The 18,674-nt window shown below is 36.7% G+C and overlaps 1 protein-coding gene across 5 annotated transcripts in view; it reads left to right on the top strand.

Moving 5' to 3' along the window:
* LOC106872239 (E3 ubiquitin-protein ligase NRDP1) overlaps window positions 1-18,674 on the top strand; it is a 244,995-nt gene that overhangs the window by 91,855 nt on the left and 134,466 nt on the right. For 2 of the 5 annotated variants that reach the window (XM_052975812.2, XM_052975811.2), the window contains one exon: window positions 17,481-17,535. The exons of the other annotated variants lie outside the window; for them this stretch is intronic. The gene's annotated coding sequence lies outside the window, so the exon portion shown is untranslated. The remainder of the gene's footprint in view (window positions 1-17,480; window positions 17,536-18,674) is intronic. 5 annotated transcript variants of the gene reach the window in all.

Here is an 18,674-nt window from a genome sequence, read left to right as displayed (position 1 = left end):
GAAAATGGGTTGGGGAAAGAGTACATTGTGAGATCAATGCAGATGATACTCTTCTGTAGGTCAATGTTTGTAGTAAATATTTGGGTAAATGGAGCTGGGGTGAGGGGCTTGAATTGCGTCCATATGCATGTAAGTTTTTGAGGTCTACTAAAAGCATTAAAAGATTGGGTGGTAGTATTGATCTAGGTGTTGTATTAAGTTTACCACCCAAATTAAAGACATCTGAGGATGAGGTGTAGTGTTAAACCAATGTCTTATGATAACCACCTAAACTGATAGCACCAAAAAATCAGAAGATTTAACTTCAAAATAAAGGCTCCAAACAATAAATTGGGTGTTGTATTAAATCTATGATTCAAATCAAAGGCACTCAACAACCAAGTGGTACTGTTAATCCTTTCATTAACATATTTTTGTTGAAATACATTATCTTCGTTTCAATTAGTTTTGAAAATAAAGAATTCATTAAAATAACACTGTCGTTATTAATCCTTTGAACCTGGTGTATGTTTTCTTGGGTGCGATTTTGTTTGACTCCACCCCTGGAGGATGCAAAAGCTAGCAGCTACATGATTTTGTGCTTATGGCTAAAAATAATGATGTTTCTGCCAATTAGCAAGCTGCCCACTTTTGCTTTTTCTAGGGGTACAGTCATATGAAATCACACCTGCTAAAGTGTACCTGTGAGTTCAAAGGCTACAGCTGTCTGATGTTTGAAACTTAAATTAACATAAAATTTTGATAGGTTTTAATTAAGATCATTTTAAATAAGAGGGTTTGTATCATAGAACCAAGGGCAGTTTCAGGCAGGTTGGTATCAAAAGGATTAAATCATTTAGATGCAGGCGTGGCTGTAGGGTAAGAAGTTTGCTTCCCAACCACATGGTTCCAGATTCAGTCCCACTGTGTGACACCTTGGCAAGTGTCTTCTACTATAGTCTCAAGCCAACCAAAACCTTGTGAGTAGATTTGGTAGAAGGAAACTGAAAGAAGCCCATAATATATATACGTGTGTGTGTTTGTGTTTGTCCCCCACCACCGCTTGACAACCAGTGTTGGTGTGTTTATATCCCTGTAACTTAGCAGTTAGGCAAAATGGCTTGATAGAATAAGTACTAGGCTTTGCAAAAAAAAGTAAGTACTGGGGTCAATTTCTTTGGTTAAAATTCTTCAAGGTGGTGCCCCAGCATGGCCATAGTCTAATGACTGAAACGAGTAAAAGAAAGATAAAAGATAAAAGATTTGAGTTTTTTGGAGGGGGTTGAGGATCTACTCCAAAAGTAAAGGCATCTCAGAACCGGATGATACTGTTGAAGCTGATCGCTATCTAGATGCACTGTCCAAAGCAGAGGCACCCAAGAACTAAGTGGTGGGTGGTCTTAAACCAAATGACTTGTTAGGTCTCTTACTTTGCATTGCAAATAGAGAAATGCAAAAATAAAATTAAAAGTTTTCATTGATAAAAAAAAAAATTAATCTTCAAATGAAAAATGGGAGTTTTTATTTATTTTTTTAAAACTCATAATTTATTTCTAGTTTGTAACATTTCAAAAAAAGAATTTCTGTTATTACGTCATACAGAAAATGTTTAAATGTCAGAAACAATTTAATAGTCTATCCATGCCATTAGCTAATTAATTAGAAATGAGTGAATGTAAAATACCATGCAATGCCATGGTGATGCATATTGGGAAAGCTGAGAATATATTTCACTATTGAACTGATGTAAGATGAAGATACAAGGCCTAGTGGTTAGGGTGTTCAGCTTGGAATGAATGGTGTGGGTTCAATTTTTGGACTGGGTAGCATGTTGTATTCTTGAACACTTAATTTCAGTTGAGTAGACCAGAGCAATGTGAAATGGGGTACCAGCTGAGTGCTGACATGTTTGTCTTCCTCTCCGACTGTCATATCATGAATGTAGCACTGGATCAAAGGTTGGGAGAGCTGAGAGGGTGTCATTGTCTGCTCATGACTACATGAGAGCCTACTACATGTTACCAAGCTATACTTGTTCATGGTAACACCTGTCTCTTATATGACTGATTTAACCCCTTAGCATTTGAAATGGCCACATCAGGCCTAAATATTATATTTTTTATATTCAAACTGGCCAGATCTAGATTTTGACACCTCCCTTACAATGTATTTCTAAAAATAAACAATCACATCATAAAAAGTTCAAAGCTGTGAGATAATACACAATCAATTTAAAAAGAATGTGAATAAATAAGCATTACATTTGACAGTGTAATCTGAATGCTAAATGGTTTGGGCAATGGATTAGCAAAATTTTTAGAGTATTGGTCAAAGTGCTGGGTGACATTAGTTCTTGTCCTCAGTTTAAATCTTACTGATGCCAACTTTGCCTTCCATCTATTTGGGGTCAATAAAATGAAAGTATAAAGTACAGGGTCTGATGCAATTGACTGTTCCTGCCATTTACATAAATTTTTTAGCCTTGCACCAATGTAGAGAATCAACATTTCATTGTTTTTTTATTGAAACTTTTTTCATATGTTTATCTTTTTTTCTCACATTTTTCATATTATTTTTACTTATATTACATGGATTTGAGGAAAGAAAATTTTTTTTTTTTTTTACTTTGCCAAAGTACTTTTCCAATGAAATACTACCAGTCTCTCACTCCAGTTTAGCTACACTAGTTTTCAGGAATCTTTTTTTCTTTCTATACTTCTGTATGTTGTCGTTTCATCATCATTATCATCATCATTATTTAATGTCCGTTTTCCATGCTGGCATGGGTTGGACAGAGCTGGCAAGCAGGAGAGCTGTACCAGGTTCCAGTCTGATTTGTCCTGGTTTCTGTGGCTGGATACCCTTCCCAATACCAACCATTTTACAAAATTGGGTGCTTTTCTATGTGACACCAGCACAAGTGCTTTTACCTGGTACCGGCACAGGACTCTTGCAGGCCAATCCTCTTCTGCTGTGGAGGATGGTTCTTCTTGGGAACAGAAAGGCACCAGATGTCTCACTCCTTTGTCATCTCCTTCATATCAGTGTCCTGAGGTCATCCTTCAGTACTTCATCTCATCTCTTCTTAGGTCTCCCTCTTCCACAAGTTCCATCCACTTTGTTGTTTGTTGATGTTTAACTCCAGGTCAATCCTGACTGAACAGATCTGTATTCTAAAGCATACCAGCCATGACCATCCATCTTGCTTTATGAACTCAAAACTCTTACATTGTTGTTTCTCATGGAGAAATAGTACGGTTTTTGTAGTTTGACTTGTTACTTCTTCCTGCATGATTTTTATACAAGGTGACAAAGAAAACTTCTATGCAGTGGATCAATCTACTAAAAATAGCAGCCAAATTTTTTTGACCCCTACTCTATAATTGTATTAAAAAAAAAATAAATTAAAAAAAAACATTGGATAATGTAGCTTTAGATATACATTCTGAACGAAAATGGGAATTGTCATGGCTGAACACTTTTTGGTCAAAGACCTACTCTGTTAGGGCTGACTCAACAACATATTTTTATACTTCCAATTTTATTTCCCTGATGATATAGGCATGTCCTTAAGTTACTTGTTTTTGAACAGGGTGTATAATGGTAGTTTCTGATTTACATTCAGAGCCAGAAATTTTGAGTAGGAGTGGTACTTTATTTTATCAAGCCCCAGAGGGATGAATGGCAAAAGTCAGCCATGACAAGATTTGAACTCACAACATAAGGATCTGGAAAATAGTATATGATAATGATGGTAATGATGATACTTTAGGGCCATTGAGAGAAATTTAGGAAGTCAAAACAAGACTGATTTCAGCACCCCAGAAATGTGGACTCTCAGAATTCAGAGAACTTGTGAGTTTTTCTTTCTTCAGGATGCAGCCTGGTGGATAGTCACAGGCCTCTTCCTTGACTGTCCACACCCTGAGCCAATGTACCAGCTGCCCCCCCCCCCCATATATCTTACAGGTTCTTTACCTAGTAGTATTATAATCATTTATAACTGAATGAAGTTCCAGCCTACAATGCCACAGATTGGTTCATATTACACCAGAGATATTACTGGTGTTCTGAGCACTTGTCTAATATTTCATGCCTAATTAAAAGATCATTATTAACCCTTTTGTTACCAACCTGTTGGAGACAGCTCTTGGTTCTATGATACAAACTTCCAGATTTAAAGTGACCTACATCAAAACTCGACATCAGTTTCATGTTAAATTATGTTCTAAACACTAGCTTAATAATGACAGTTCATCATCATCATCCTTTAATGTCCATTTTCTCTGCTGGCATGGGTTGGACGGTTTGACCAAGGTCGGTAAGCCAGAGAGCTGCACCAGATTCCAGTCTGACTTGGCTTGGTTTCTATGGCTGGATGCCCTTCTTAATGCCAACCACTTTAGAGTTTACTGGTTGCTTTTAACGTGGCACTGGCACAAGTGCTTTTACATGGCACTGGCTTGAGTGGTTTCTACATGGCACCAGCACAGGACACTTGCAGGCCAATCCTCTTCACCAGGGCATGTCACCTTCTTGAGTACAGCAAGGTGCCAGGTATCTCAGTCCTTTGTCATCTCATCCAAAAGGTTCAGTGTTCAGTGTCCCATGTCTTCTACGAGTTCTGTCCGCTTTGAGTGAACAGCTCTTGTTTATGGAACTATCAGCATCTATCTGCATCACATGACCAAACCAGTGCAGTCTTTTCCCTTGCACACTGCATCTAATTCCTCTTATGATTAACTTCTTTCTCAATACGCTTGCGTTCTGTTGCACATGTACACTTACATTACACACCCAGTGGAGCATACTAACCTCATTCTTTTCTAACCTTTGCATGTCTTCTGCATTCAGGGCCCATGTCTTACTACCATGTAGAATTGCTATTCGTATGCATGCATCATACAATCTTTCACTTGGAGAGAGAACCCTTTGGTTGCCAACAGAGGTAAAAACTCTGAATTTTCTCCATCCTATTCTTATTCTAGCTATTACACTGCTTGTACATCCTCTCCCACTATTAATTTGGTCCATAGGTAGCAGAAATTATTCACTACATCTAAAGAGCCTCTGGGGCATTTGAAAAAATCAATTTCCTGAATATCTGTAGTTTTTATGACTCCTGTGCATCTTCCACATACAAAACCACAGTCTCTGATAACCTTCCACTGTACCTCTGTGTGTTCATTGCTTACACTGGGTACATTGTATAGAATTCCTGTCTACATCTTTCCTACAAATCAAGCAGAGCCACTTACCAGAAGTGGTTAGGGTCCTGTTTATTTTCTTGCTTAATAAGACCCTAGGTTTTGCTAAATTAACCTTAAGGCCCTTAGATTCCAGGTTTTGCTTCCATGCCTGCAATTTCTTTTCCAGCTCTGATATGGAATCTGCTGAGTGCAAGATCATTAGCATATAGTAGTTTGCAGGGACTGCCAGTCTTGAATTCCTTTGTAATGGCCTAGAGGACAATGATGAAAAGTAGGGGACTGAGGACTGAGTCTTGAGGGACACCTCCCTGTACACCAAATTCTTCACTGTACTCATTTTTAACTCTCACCTTATTGACAGCACTCCTGTACATGGTCTGTACAGCTTTCACAAGCCACTTGTCTACCCCTAGCCTCTTCAGAGTCCACCATATCATACAGCTATCAATGGCTTTCTCTATGTCAACAAATACCAAGTATAATGGTTTATTCTCAGCCAAGTATTCCTCTTGAAGTTGCTTCTCTGGAGGGATCAAAGTCAAACTACATTTTGTCTAGACTAATTCTGCTCCTAATTAATTGGATTATAACTCTCTCCATAATTTTTATCACATGTTTGATGCCTCTATAACTGCTTCTAAGGCATCTCCTTTACCCTTGTAGCAGCTAACAATAATGTTGTCACACCAGTCACAGGTATTATGCCATCCTGAATAACCAGATCAACTATGTGGGTGACTAGTCCATATCCTACCTTACCAGATATTTGGAGCATCTCAGTGGTGACTCTGGATGGGCCAAGGGCTTTCCTTGTTTTCATGTCTTTAAGTGCCTTATCTACCATATTGCTGTCCACTGGGATAGCTGGTCCCTCTGTTGGGTTCACATGAGGGAGATTCCCTTTATCCCATTCATTCTCCATGTTTAATAGCCTTGCGTAGTAACCCTTCAACACTACTTTCTTGTCTATTTTACTAAATTCATTATTTTAAAAATAAATTGAGACATAAGCATTGTGTTTCAATAGAAATATAGTAACAAAAGGGTTAAACTAAAACAAACAAAAAAAAATAATCTCCCTCTAAAAATTAAAAGCAGTATTAATTCTTGTTTTAATAGATATGATAGATTATCCTTTAATATCTGTTTCATATTGAAAGTTTTGTTGGTACGAAAGACTGATAGCTGTTTAAAAATTCTTTTAAAAAGATCATAAATAAAAGCTTGTAGCAAATTGAAAATATATCTACATTTGCCAAAACCATTAATTGATACGTGAAAAAGAAATATGTCTGATAAATTCAAAAAAAAAAGAAAAACCAAACATAATTTATTTACATCAGTTGCTGTTTTTTTTTTTAAGTTTTGCTCTATTTGCTCCTTTCTGTTGCATCCTTTATCCACTTATCCAAATTATCAGGAACTCTAAAAGATAAATTATATCAAGGTTTGCTGTCATCCAATAGAATTTTGTTGATGTTATCATCTATTAGAGAGAATTTTTTTTTTCTTTTTGATAAATGATAAATGACTTTTTTGAAAACTTTTCCTTGGAACTTCCTGCTTCTGGTTTTCCATCCATTTATGCTTTTAATGTCAGCACTAAACTATTGAAATGGTGGTGGTGGTGGTGGATGGAGGCAGGATATGATTTAGTTTTTATTCTCTATTGTTACTGTTTCTTTTCTCTTACATCACTACAGATAATCTGCAGAAAAGGCATGGAAGTCAATTTTATGTCCTCTCCCCATACAGGACATCTTGAGTTTGTCTGTCTGTCTCTCTCTCCCTACACACACACACACACACACACACACACACACAGTGTGTGGATGTAGAATCGGTGCAGTTGACAGAGTTCAGGAAAAAAAAAAAAGGCATGAAACCATTATTGTTTAAGATTTATTCAAAATTCAAGATACATGAAGCTACTAGATCTGTATATTGCATAGTTATTCAATATAACCCCTCCCAGCTTCAATAACCTCTTCAAAGCAACCATAGAACCGGTGCGTCTCATAGTTGCAACTCATAAATCTTGGAATGCCTGGAAAAGGCACTGTTTCAGCTCTTCCTTGCTGTTGCAGACAGTCTTGTTGATGAATCTTTCAACTCCACCTCAGAAGGAAATAGTTCAGAAGATTGCAGTCTGGAGAGTTAGGGGCCACGTCTTGGCTGACGTGGTCATAAAAGTTGTCTGAGAGCCACTTTTGAGTCTTCCTGGCCATGAGTGCAGGTGTAGAATCTTGCTTGAACACATAAGGTCTTCCTCCTGCTGCCACCTCTTCAGTCCAGGGCTTCACCTCCTAGTACACATCCTGATAGCACCTGGCTCACGTTAAATATGGGGGGTGGGCATAACATATCCCTCACTGTCATTTGTGTCAGAGACCATGATATGGACAGGAAACTTGGTTTTCATGACCTTGGGAACATCATGTGAGGTAACTGCTAACCACCTGTTATTCTGCTTGTTGTGTGCCTTGTGCTAGCAAAAGATTCTTTCATCTGAGAAATACCACATTTAATTCCAGGGGATATTTCTTGGCCCTCTTTATGCAGTTCTTCTTGGATTTCGGAGTGAGCTGCTGTCCTGTCTGCATTTTGTAAGACACACAGGTCCTAACAGTCTTGTCATCAAAACCCAGTTATCTGGCAATCTCACTTATCTGAATGGAGGATGGGTCTTCCTTAATGAACTGTTCAACTTCATAGATGAAATCAGCATCTCTCACCCTTTGTTTGCTAGCTAGCTGTGATGAATTCATTGCTGCTTTACTGTTTCATTAGTATTTTTTTGTTTACTACAATTATGAGTTTTCCTAGCAGCCACAGTGTCAATGTTAAAGTTACTGTCCTCTAACTCCTTTCTCATCCCTTAGACTTACATTTTTTTATTATTATTATTGTTGTATTTTGACCTGAAGATTAGCTATATTTTTGAATAGAATTGATTTTCGACAGTTTTAATCGATTTAAATTTTCTTTCTATTTGAAAATTGGTTATGAAACACGTGTAGTCGTTTTATTATCATTATCTTATGATATTTACTTTGTATTATATTATAATTATTTATTGTGTTTTTACTTATTAATTTTTCTATTTGTGACAGTGGATTTTCATCGATGAGGTCATGAACCTTGGTTCTTTTCCCTAAAACTATATATATATATATATATATATATATATATATATATATATATACATACACACACACACACACACACACACATACATACATCTACATAACAATCTACTAACTACTCTACTTGTGTATATATAAACTGTGTGTATTGGGGTATGACTACTTTCTACATATATTTCCTATTTAGTACTGGGGATGTTTCATTTATGAGGACGTACTCCTGTATTTGTCTGAGTGCGGTGTCCTTCGGGTGCTTGGATAAAAAGTGGATGTCAAGTTTACCCAGTGTGCCTCCATGTTGGTCTTTGGCATGTTGATAGAGTATGGAGGACTGTTTTTTTGTTGTCATATTGTCTCAAATGTTCATTTAGTCTCTCTGCAATGCTCCTAGATGTCTCACCTATGTATATCATGTTCTTGTCTTTACAAGCACCTTCTTTACACCTTATGCTGTAGACTACATTTCTTGTGCTACAGTTAATGCCAGGGGTTAATCTTACAGACCATGCAGTTATCATTGGTGCATGTGGTATTCTCAAAGGGATATGTCCTACATAATTGTGATCTGATGGAGCTCCATGGCTTTTCCATGGGCTGTGGCCGCTACAAACATCACTAACCCTAACCCTAATCACTCCTTGATATTTGTCGGTCTTGTACCACATGTTCACCCTGTTTGCTTTGTCACAAACTCTTTGTATTCTATTCCAGTCTTTACTTCTATATCTAGGGCAGGTACCACTGGTTTCATTACATATAATGCTATCTAACTTCTTTCTAGCACCACTGTATACCTGAACCCTATCTTTCTGATCATATCCAGAGAATTGCATGTGGTGAATATATGTGTATGTATGTGTATAGGCATTAGGAAGAGCATACAGCCATAGAAATCATGCCAGATCAGACTGGAGCCTGGTGCAGCTCCTCAGCTTACTAGCTCTGATCAAACCATCCAATCCATGCCTGCATAGATAACGGATATAAAATGATGATGATGATGTGTGAGAGGCTGGATCTGGCCAGGTTCAACATAAAACAGGTAGAATATTTAGGCTGGATTTGGCCGGTTTAAATGCTAAAGGGTTAAACAGATAAAGAAGCCATGACCTGTGTCACTAACAACGGGCATATTTAAGCTTCAAATTTAGTATTTTTATCTTTTCTCATTTCTTTTAAAATGAAATTTAAAAAAAAAATTATATTTTACCTGGGAAAGTTCTCCATGTTCTGTTTGTTTTAGATGTTTTGAAGATGTAACTTCATTTGTTGCGTAGTTCCTTATCAACCTTAATTGAGCTGATCCTCGAAGTTAAAGGCATTCTGTCCTTGTTTCCATTTCTTTTCTTGAAAAAAAAAAAAAAAAAAATGTTTCTCAGACATTTTGAAGCTTTCCTGTTTTAAGATGGTAGAACTTTATTTGAGGGAAATATTGATGCTATTTCTAGCAAGTTAAGCTACATTGCAGTTTCCTCTTTGGTTTGATCAGTCATATAGAGCGCTTATTGTTTTGACTCTTTTGCTACCATATTTCTGTTGAAAAATTGTCATTATTAAGCCAGTGTTTGGAACATAAATTAACATGGAATTTTGATGGAAAGATTTAACTTGGATCAGTTTAAAACAAGAATTTTGTATAATAGAATCAAGGGCAGTTTCAGTTAATAACAAGAGTTTAGCAATCATATTAGATGCTCTTTCTTTCAAAGAACAAACACTTAGAAGTTTCTTTGGTTCATTTAGTCTGCAGTTCTTACTTGTTAACAAATACCTCAAACTGTTTAAACATTTCAAATAGATTTAAATTTCATGATATGATTCTTTTATGCTTTTGTGGGCGTTATATCATCATCATCATTTTAATACCCACTTGCATGGTTTATAAGATAATTCATTGAAGCAGATTTTTTATTTACAGTTGTATAAATCATAAAAAATATAATTGTCCAACTAACCCCGCTTTCTAAAATTTCTGGACTTCTGCCAAAATTTGAAACTGTTATTATTACTATTGTGTAACTACAATTTATTGTAACATTGTTTATCAGGTCTATCAGGTGGTGAAATATGATCTTTGGATGTTGAGTCTCATGGAGGTGATGACAAGTAACTGAAACTTTTGGTGAGAGGCAACCATGCTGGTGATGACACGTGAAAGGCACCTGTGTCAGTGACACATGGGGTACAACTGTGCCAGTGACCCATGAGAGGCAACTGTGTTGCTGATATATGATAAGCACCTGTGCCGATGGCATGTGAGAGGTACCTATGCCAGTGACCTGTGGGAGGTACCTATGCCACCAGTGACAAATCAGAGGCACCCATGCCAGTGACATGTGAAAGGTACTTGTGCCAGTGACACATGGGAGGCAACCGTGCCACTGAGATGTGAGATATAACTGTGCTGCTGACACATGAAAGGCACTTGTGCTAATGACACATGAGAGGCAACTGTGCCAGTGACACATGAGACACCCATGCCAGTGACATGTGGAAGGTACACATGCTAGTGACATGTAAAAGACACTCAGTACACTCTGAGTTACCAACCCCAGTCAAACCGTCTTACCCATGCCAGCGTGGAAAATAGATGCTGAATGATGATGATGATGATGATGATGGTAAGGGTGACGCAGATGACAATGCACTGAGCAGTAACTAATTTCGTTGATTAAAGACTGAGTTCAAATCCTGCCTGTCAGCTTTGACACTGCATTATATCTCCACTGTTGGTCTATAGGAAATATTTACTATATCCATTTCAATTGACTACAGCTGCCTCAACAGATCATCTGTGTATCTGTAGGTACAAATTATATTATGCAATAGATATTTATACAGGGTTGAAGAAACTTTTTTTTATGTTTCAAACATGAGATTAATAATGCTTAAGTCAAGTATCTTAATAAATCCTTCTAAATTCCTTATTATTTTCAAATTATTGAGGCATATTCAATATATTTCATTAGAAGTATGGTCTCAAGAAACAGGTCGATGAATAGCAATAGTAAGTGATATTGTGTGAAATAACAATTCCTTTGAATTTTGGTACAAGCCCCGCAGTCTGAGGTGGAGGGGATAGTTGATTATATCAACTCCAGTACTTGATTGGTACTTTTATTTTATTGACCCTGAAAGGATGAAAGGTGAAGTCACTTTCAGTAGTATTTGAACTCAGAATATTAAGAGATAGAAGAAATTCTGCTAAGCATTTTGTCCAGTGTGCTAGCAATCCTACCAGCTCACTATCTTAGAAATAATGATAACTAGACTACCTGTGACCTGTTGGGTCACCGGGAAACTCAGTTTCCTAGCAACAGGGTTTTGTTTTGTGGGTCTTTTCTTTTCTAGGTTATTTCGCATGCTTTCAACGAATGTGACATCGAAATCATGCGTAAACAGCTCCTTTCCCTCAGAAAAGGAAAGATTTGGCTGCTATTTTTTGTACGCCCTGCTACCATGTAACAGGATGTGTTGGATCCTTTATCGCAAATAACTGTTATGTAGTAGCAGGGCATGCTAGAAATAGTAGCCAAATCTTTAGAGGTTAAATAATGTTGAATGCACTCAAAAAAACCTGGGGGAAAAAACTATTTCACTCCGAGGTTACAAAGTTCATGATACATATGTGTTTATGTATGTATGTATGTATGTATGTGTGTGTGCATGTATGCATGTACATATGTAGATGTGTATATGCGTATGCATGTATATACGCATGTATGTATGTATGTATGCATGTCTATACATATATGTATGTATGTGAGCATTTATGTAAGTAAGTGTGCAGATGTGTCTCCATGTGTGTATATGTGTATGTTTATGTACTGATATGTATGTCTGTTCAAGTTGTATATATGACTGTGACTCTGTCGAAGGTTGTATGTATATATATTTACGGTAAAAAACAAATCATATATTTCTGTTGTGAAATCAGTCGAATCTAAATGTTAGTTTCTTCCTTTTCAGGGTGAAATTTAATTCAGAACATTTTCACATTATGCACCGTTTTGAGTATTTATACCCCAAATCCCAAATATCTCAATAACTACTGCTCCAGTTTATGTGAAACTTGTTTCATTCTGTTCCTATTAACATTTCAGGGTAAACTTAATTCATAGTATTTTCCCATTATGTGCCAGTAATTCATAGTATTTTCCCATTATGTGCTGGGTAATATTGCAAGCAAGCAAGCAAGATTGAAACTGACTTTTAATGTATTATAGATAACAATTATTATTTTAGCATAAGGCCAGCAAGTTCAGAAGAGGGGATAAATTGATTACATTGACCCCAGGACTTAACTGGTACAACAACAACAACAACAATAATAATAATAATCCTTTCTACTAAAAGCGTAAGATCTGAAATTTGGTGGAAGGGGACTAGTCAGTTACATCGATCCCCAGTATTTCACTGGTACTTTATTTATCAACCCTGAAAGAATGAAGGGTAAAGTCAACCTCAGCGGAGTTTGAACTCAGAATGTAAAAATAGACAAAATGCTGTTGAGCATTTTACCTAGCATGCTAACAATTGTGCCACTTCACTGCTAATGATAATAATAATAATAATAATGATAATAATAATAATAACAACAAGAGCACTCAGAGAGCGGAAACCTCTTTTAGGCAACATCAACGTCCTCTCAACGATTAGCCAGAGATGATTTTTATAATGAGAATATCTGAAATAAACTCAACTGCTCTTATAAACGAGAATACTAAAAATGAACCCGACAGCTCTCAAGAATAAAGTAAAAAAAAAAAAAAAAAGGAAAAATAATCCAGAACCCTTGTCCAGTACCAAATCAATCCCAAAATCTAATCAGTTTGTGCCAGTCACGAGGCCAACCATCCCTGAAAGTTTCTGAATCCATCCAGCAGTTCTTGAGATATCTTGTCCACGGACAAACAGACAAACAAACGCAACTGAAAACAATACCTCCACCTTCGCTAAGGCAGAGGAAATAATAATAGTAATAATAATAATAATGGTTTCAAATTTTGGCACATGGCCAGTAGTTTTGGAGGAGGGGATGTCAATAGCCTCTACCCCAGTACTCAACTGTTACTTATTTTATCAATCCCAAAATAATGAAAGGCGAAATTGACCCCAGTAAAATTTGAACTCAGAACATAAAGATGGACAAAATGTTGCTGAACATTTTTCCCAGTGTGCTAATGATTTTGCAAGCTCACCGCCTTAGAAATAATAATAATGATAATAATGATAATTATAAAAAGCTATGTTGGCCTGATTACATAATCAGCATAACCAGGTGGAAACTGCCAAAAGTTTGTATTGTTAATGGGGAGCAGAACAAATAGTGGTGGTCTCATTTATTTATATTTTTGTAATTGTTTGAATATTGATGTGAAAAATCTGTGTTGATACACTCACACACAAAACCCAACCTCCAAATCTAAGTCAATACACATAGATGAGATATATATATATATGTATGTATGTGTGTGTGTGTGTGTGTATATTCTCATACATATATACATACACACACACATGATATATTAAATTACAAATTAAAAGCAGATCTAGTAATGGAAAACATTAACAGTTGTACATACATAGTATGTGTTTTGTTTACACCCATTTGCTGTGTGATAGAGTCTGGGGACACTTGGTTTCTCTAACACTCAATGTTGTGTAAGGAGCTTTCCTTGTATGTTATCCCAGGGGTTTTCAAACTGTGGTCCGCAGTCCACAGGGGGTGGACAGCAAATACTTTTTATGGGCGATTTGATTTTATATATGTTTTTTAATCGAAATCTTTTAATTGACAATAAACCTATTTGTTAAATACTGTTAAATAAATAAATGTAAAGATATATGTTACTTTAAGCAAATATTTATGTATAAATTTACCCTAAGGTAAAGCCTGAAATATAAAGGGGTCTGCAAGTCAAAAAGTTTGAAAACCCCTGTGTTATCCCACATACAGCAAATGGGCATCTATACAAAACACATACACTATGAATGTGTGGCTGATAATGTTCACATTACTAGAACTGCTTTTAATTCGTAATTTAATTTTCTTCCATGTGTACTGAGCAACAGCACATCAAATAAACTTTACTTTATTTGCATATAAACCCTGCACCAGTGTTTCATTCTGTTTTGAGGTGATCCAAATACATGGTTTTGATGGAGGGGGTTAGTTGATTACATCAACCCCAGTACTTGTATTTATTTCATCAACCTTGAAAAGATGAAAGACAAAGTTAACCTCTGCGGAATTTGAACTCAGATTGTAAAGACCTGGAAGAAATGCTGCTATGCATTTTGTCCCACAATCCTGCTAGCTCACTGTCTTGATATTAATAATCTTAATCTAAGGACAATACCTGAGATTCTTGGGGAGGGGGCTAATCAATTTCATCGACCCCAGTACTCAACTGGTTGTTATTTCAACAACCCCAAAAGAACGAAAGGCTAAGTCCACCTCAACAGAATTAGAACTTGGAATAGAAAGATGAACGAAATGCCACTCAGCATTCAGTCCTGTGTGCTAACAAATTCTGCCAGTTCGCTACCTTTCACCCCCTTAAGGATGATGGCCACTCCCGTTGATTTCAACATATGAGTTTTTGAAGGAAAAAATTTTTAAAAAATAAAGATTGCTTAATAATAATAATAATAATAATCATAATAATAATAATAATCCTTATCGGTACAAGGTCTGAAATTTGGTGGAGAGGGGGCTAATTGATTACATCAACTCCAGTACTCAACTGGTACTTATTTTATCAACCCCGAAGGATGAAAAGCTAAGTCGATCCTGACAGGATTTTAATACAGAACATATAGACATGAAATGCCACTAAGCATTTTGCCTGGCATGCTAACAGTTTTGCAGGTTGCTAACCTTAATAATAATAATAATAATAGTGATAATGATAATGATTTCAAATTTTGGCACAAGACCAGTAAGTTCAGGGGAGGGAGTAAGTTGATTATATCGTCTCCAGTATCCAACTGGTACTTATTTTATTGACCCCAAAAGGATGAAAGGCAAAGTTGACCTTGGTGGAATTTGAACAAGCATGCTAACAATTTGGCCAGTTTACCACATTAATAATGATGATGATGATAATAATAGTAATAATAATAATAATAATAGTAGGAGTAGTTTAGTGTTTTCAACTACTAAACCAGTTAATGTCATTGACTTGCAAGTGGGTCGTTGTTTATTTTAGATAGGCAGCTTCTATTTTCTATATAGAATATAACGTTTGTATTTTACCAACAAACTCTATTTTATATTAATAAGAATTTCTATTTTTATTTACTTTCATTTCTAAATATTTGTATCAATTAAGCTCCATGATATTTAAGTATTTTAATGTGAGGTTTCCTCAAAAAAACAAAAATAAAAAAAATAATCTAAACAAATAAAATAAATAAGTAAATAAATAAAAAAAAAGGCATTTGGATATATTCCTAATACTGAAGCAATATCTATTTCACTGTTTGTATATTTAGAGCTGATATATGACTATGAATTTGTATATTTAGCCTTTGATTTTATTTCCCTTCTCTTATTATTATTATTATTATTATTATTATATTTGTAATGAATTATGCAATACTCTGTGTCTTTGTTGCACTCCATGCAGGCTTGCCAGTTCATTAACCACCTTGAACTAGTGCAGTGTGCTATTGTTAAACATCTTACTCTCCACTCAAAGAGAACTGTGTCCAGTGTTATGAATTATGAACTTGTGGTTTGTTTATGGCAGATTTCTCCTCCCACCAACACCTTGCTTTATGCATGCTGTATAGTGTTCTGTGTTCTACTGTTATGACTGCTTAATAAGAGAAAACAAAATGTATTATTTTATACTGATATGCATGTGAAGGACATTGCTCAGACATTTTGAAGGAGTTCTTTGGCTAGTTTTGATTCCCCAGTCAAAGTTGATGTCTTTAGAGGGAGCATAAATGTTGCAGATATCATTTAGATTTCCTAAAGGATTTTTACCATTGTATTTAAGAAAGATATCAATAAGCCATTCCCAATGAGAGTACCTGTTACACCCCCTCCTCCTCATCATCATTGTTTTGACATGTAGACAGCTCCATAAAGAAGTGCTGATCACTCAAAGTGGATGGCATTCGTGATAGAGGGAGACTCAGGAAGACATGGGATGAAGTACCGAAGGATGACCTCAGGACACTGAACCTTACAGCAGAGATGACAAAGGACTGAGATATCTGGCGCTTTGTCAGACTCAAGAACACCCACCCTCCACAGCAGAAGTGTTAATGCTGTTCACCCTGCTGAAGAGGATTGCCCTGCGAGGGCCCTGTGCTGGTGCCACGTAAAAAGCACCCATGCCAGTGTCATGTAAAAGCATCGATGCCATTACCGCATACAAGGCACCCAGCACACTCTGTAAAGAGGTTGGCATTAGGAAGGGCATCCAGCCATAGAAACCAAACCAAATCAGACTGAAACCTGGTGCAGTTCTCTAGCGGGCCAGCTTCTGTCAAAACATCCGGTCTATGCCAGCATGGAAAACAGATGTTAAATGATGATGGTGACAATGATTATCATTATTATTATTATTATTATTGAGTGAGAGAGCAGTGCATGCCGCCAAAATGACACTGGGGTAAAATATATGAAGCCCAGTTTACCCATCATGACTACCCGTCTGATAAGGGTACACCAAGCACATGCATCACAGCCATATGTGCATGACGTAATGATCTCATATCAAGATAAACAGCGCATGACCTTGCAGGTGGGGCCCAGTTAGAATTTTCTTTGGGTTAAGTAGCCCATCCCACTCAAAAGTTCCCTGAATAAGGGTTGTTTAAGGATGATGAGCAAAACACCCATGTTTCCAGAGTTGAATTATCCAAACCCCAAAGAATTCCTCTCAACACATGGTTATGATACTCCTGCACTATTTCTGCTCATGGTCAGAGATGCACATATCATCAGCCACTAAGGGACATGTTCAACTGGTTATGGTTAAGCAACAGACAAGCAAATCTGTGGTATTGATCAGAATATTTGCTGTAGCCCATCTTTTATACCACAATAAAACAATTTACATGATAACACTTCCAATCAGTTAGGATCAAATTATTATTATTATTATTTATTGTCTTTGCACAGCTTCTAACACTAGAGATGTACTATGGTGCCAGCTGTTCACTACCAGTGAACTAAGGTAACACTCCTTATTTTTTGAGCACCTAAATTTCTTCCATATGCTGTCAGTTCCATCCTCCACTTCACCATACTTTTTCCAAGCAATCAATCACTCAACATTCGATGCAATACCAAATAGGTTCATACATTCCATAATCCAAGAATGTGGGATCATATCGTATGCCTTACGATAATCGATCCATGACATGGATAATTTAGTTTTCCTTCTCTTGCAGTCTCTAAGTACAGTTTTGTCTACCAGGAGTTGATCCTTGGTACCTCTGCAATTACGCCTGCAACCCTTCTGCTCATGTGGCAGGACTCTATTTTTTTCTAGATGTCCGTACACTGACTCTGCAACTAATTTCCCCAAAAGTGGCAAGTAGGATATCGGCCTGTAATTGTCTACCGTATTGCTTTTTTTCAATGTTTTTCAAGTACAGCACTGTCCTACCCATTGTCAACCAGTCTGGTGTTACTTGGTTGGCATTTAATAAAATGTTGAGTTGTGCAGCTTTTCCTGAATGACATTCACCAAATCTTTTGATCCAGTAGCCTTGAACACCATCTGGTCCCAGGGCCTTCCAGTTGCCCATTTTTTGCTGATTTTCTTCATTTCCCTAACTGAAATGACTAGCTCTATCTGTTTTGGACAGACTACTGTTTTTTTCAGTTCTTGCAAACATTCAGCATCCTTCTGGTGCTCCTTGTCTTTGCTCCAGATGTCACTCCAAAACCTTTGACTTTCAGTGTTATCTGATATCAACTTTTCATCTGTACACTCTCCATTTATTTCTTTGTAGAATCTCTTCTGATCTACTCTGAATAACCCATTCTGCTGGTATCCATTCATTTTTGGGTCGTATCTTATCACCTTTGTTTCCTTTGCAACAGGGCGCTGTTTCAGATCCTCCATTACCTCTTTCAGGTCCTTTCTTTCAATATCATACTTCCTGTTCAGTGCCCTGTATTTTTGTTCACTTTTAAGCTCCCCCTTCTCTTTTCAGTCTAACACAGAAATGTCCTTCGAGTGCATGTCTAACCCTGCCTGTATTCTTCTTTTCCACCATGGATTTTTTTCTTTTGTCACTCCCATTATATTTCTTTTTCTTGACATCAACACCCACATTTTCTGCTACAACAATACTTGTTGCCTTG

This window comes from Octopus bimaculoides, chromosome 22 (assembly GCF_046866305.1).
Source record: "Octopus bimaculoides isolate indiv1 chromosome 22, ASM4686630v1, whole genome shotgun sequence".
NCBI classification, from domain to species: domain Eukaryota; kingdom Metazoa; phylum Mollusca; class Cephalopoda; order Octopoda; family Octopodidae; genus Octopus; species Octopus bimaculoides.
This window is presented reverse-complemented; position numbering and strand designations above follow the sequence as displayed.